Here is a 3,175-nt window from a genome sequence, read left to right on the forward strand (position 1 = left end):
AACCCTTGACCTTCCCTTCCTCTAAAAAAAGATGTTCTGGTCTAAAAGGAATCCTTTGTTTCCCCTATTTGATAATATCTCCCTTTCTCCACCCTTTCTCCTATATAAAACCTTCCATTTTGTACAGCCCCTCTGGAATGCCCTTTTGGATGCTAGAGGGAATGCTGCCCAATTCATAATTTGCTTAATAAAGTCAGTTAGATCTTCAAATGTAATCTGCTGAATTTTGGTTTGTGCAATCTTCAGCACGCTCTGCAACGCCCTGTCTGGGACCTGAGCCTCTGCTACCACTCGATTCTTCTCTGTCCTGATGTTGAAGAAATCCCAGGCAGGTCAAACTGGGAGGCAAAGGGTACGGGTGGGACTGCCTTGTGCTGTGGGTTAACTCGGCCTGGTCAGGCTTGGGGCTTACTTAGCAGCTGCTGCTTGTGTCTCTCCAGGCTTTGGATCTGGGCCAGGATGGCCTGGCTCAGCACATAGAACTCTTTGGGGCTCTTCTGATCTGGAGCCATAAGTGTCACTTTCCGGATGGCCTCAGTAAACTCAGGGGTCCCTTCCTTCCAGGCAGTGAATGCCCTCCTGGAACACTGTGCTCCACTCCTTAATCTCCAGGTGCTATTCCTCTGGATACAGAAGGCTATTGTCCAGGTGCTTGGTGATGGTGTCCAGGCTGGTCTTCATCCTATCCCACCGTCATCCTGTTGAATGTGTAGATATTTATGATGCAGGCGGTCACTGAATCTGTAGAAATGAGAGAGAATAGCTTCTTGGATGCAGGTATCCCACTGGTCTTTCCTCAGGGTGGCTCCTGAAGTGGGCAGTTAAGTAAACGCAGACGCCCTAGATTGGTCAAGCCTTTCTCTTTGGGCTCAGACACCAAGTTGAGCCTGGGGCCTCCAGGCTCCCTTTGATAGCTGCTTTAGTTTGAAATTCCTTTCTCACCTGGTTCCAGATGGAGTCCTGCAACATTGGATCCAGGCCTTGGGCTGCTTCTGCTCAAACCTGCATAGTAGTTGAGGCCACCATTTGCATGTCATGGCAGGTCCCTGGCAGATGACTACATGAGAAATATGTACTAATACATTTATTATAGCATTATTGGTAATCATGAAAAACTGGAAACAAACTAAAAGTTCAACAAAAATAAAATTATTAACCATTGACTACGTATCACATTGCATAAATTACATCAAGCATGTTACACCAAACACTGCTGATCATAAGACATACTGTCATTTATATAACACTGAGGAGAAAAGAAACTTGAGCAAATTGCAAGTATAAAACACTGTCAGTTATAGGCCATGTATAAATGTCATCAACACAAAACATAACAAAATCTACATTTTTTAAACAAATATAGTTTACCAGGGTGATGATGAGAGAGAATCATTGATCAGCTGCCTCCTGCATACCCCCCAGAAGGGATCCAGCCTGCAACCTGGGCATGTGCAGGCTTGATTTCTCTGACTGGCCTATTTCACTTAGCTTAACATTTCTATATAATGAAATGCTTCATATGTATTGCCATTCTAAAATGGTGTGTGTGTGTGTGTGTGTGTGTGTGTGTGTGTGTGTGCGCCTGCATATGCATAGTAGGTGGTGTGCTAGTAAAAGTTTGAGAACTTGCTTTCCCTTATAATGACATGACCTCATGCTCATAGTATAGTGTTTGTCAATTTCATAGTGTGAATATATTCACTGTGGCTTATTTCAAGCTCCAACATGATGTGACTTGATGTGAATTTGGGAAAAAATGCACACAACTGGCTTTTATAAGCTAGTATGAGCCAGCTCCTGCATACTACTATATTTAATTATAGATATAGTTCAGGGCCTTTCTTTTTCATTTTCTATCTATTTATCTATGTATCTATCTATCTGCATGTATATATCTGTATGTATTTACATGTGTAAACTTGTCTTCATGTTAAGTGTATATTTAAAGAAAGGTTTGCATATATGCTGTGGAAGTTGGTGTAAATTTGGAGTTGTTGGTTTTTTGAAAGATCTCGGTATAACAGGCACAACACACTAGCAGTTGTTTCCTTTTCATCCATAAAATATATAGGCCATGGTTGCCCAAAGCAGGTGGGTTCCTGCCTATGCTGTTAGGGTTCCAGTTTGCTCTTGTTCCCTCCCACTTGCGTTCATCTTCCCTTCCCAACAGTCTGGCCTACAGAAGTCAAGCCCAACCTTAGATATCAAGGCAACTGGTAGACATTTTTCAGATTTTGGCATAACCCAATATGGTTTGAGTTAAAGTAAACTCATTTCCCTGTGATTCCCACTTTAGCTTTTTAAATTATTATTATTTAGCTAAAAACCACGGTGCTAGATAAGAGGACTTCTATATATATATCCTCAATAATGGTCATGGCAAACTGAGAAAAGTCGCTAACACAAAGCTGAATAGTTTTACTAAAAGAAACACTTTTGTAACATCAATTCAACAGCATGTATCTTCTCTTAAAAATAAATTGTATCCTAAATTGTTAAAAGAGGTATCTAAGCTGTAGGAAAATATTAGTGATTTAATTTAAGATTTTAAAATTCAGTATTATACTTGATAACTTAAAGTGAGATATCAAACTGCATATATAATAACAATTTGTGCATATTTGGGCATTTCTGGGTTTAAGTTTGTGAGTGAATAAAAGGCTAAAATAAAATATTTCATATAATTAAGAGAATTTTATTTCTAAATGAGGGAATATAGAATATAGTGTTGTATTAAAATTCCTCATTTTCCAAACTTTCTGTCTATTGCTTTTATAATGGCAAAAATATTGACAGTGTTTCAAAACATGTTATTGAGATTAGAAAGCTACACCATAGAGATATGTTTTATTTTTCATAATAAATATCATTTATGACACAAATTACTTTTTATTATTTCTCTTAGGCCCAGAACATATTATGGGATCTGAATATGTTAGCATCGAGGTGGCTTTATTTATTTTTTATTGATTAGAACTAGGAGTATGCTTCTTCTCTGTGCATTCACAGAACATTATAAAGTATCCCAGATAATTAATCTACATTTTTCAAAATTCTGGGATTGGTCAGCCCTCGATGGCTTTTTGACACATCACTCTAATCTATAATCACCCCAGCCATAACCCAGATAAATATATGCCTCATGTTATATAATATCATTGAAGGGTGCTTTCTT

General features: G+C 38.6%; 1 pseudogene; it reads right to left on the minus strand.

Moving 5' to 3' along the window:
* Nucleotides 1-395: 395 nt before the first annotated feature.
* On the minus strand, nt 396-1,037 carry LOC114231031 (UBX domain-containing protein 6-like; annotated as a pseudogene).
* Between the last annotated feature and the right edge of the window lie 2,138 nt (nt 1,038-3,175).

Source organism: Eptesicus fuscus, chromosome 2 (assembly GCF_027574615.1).
Source record: "Eptesicus fuscus isolate TK198812 chromosome 2, DD_ASM_mEF_20220401, whole genome shotgun sequence".
NCBI classification, from domain to species: Eukaryota; Metazoa; Chordata; class Mammalia; order Chiroptera; family Vespertilionidae; genus Eptesicus; species Eptesicus fuscus.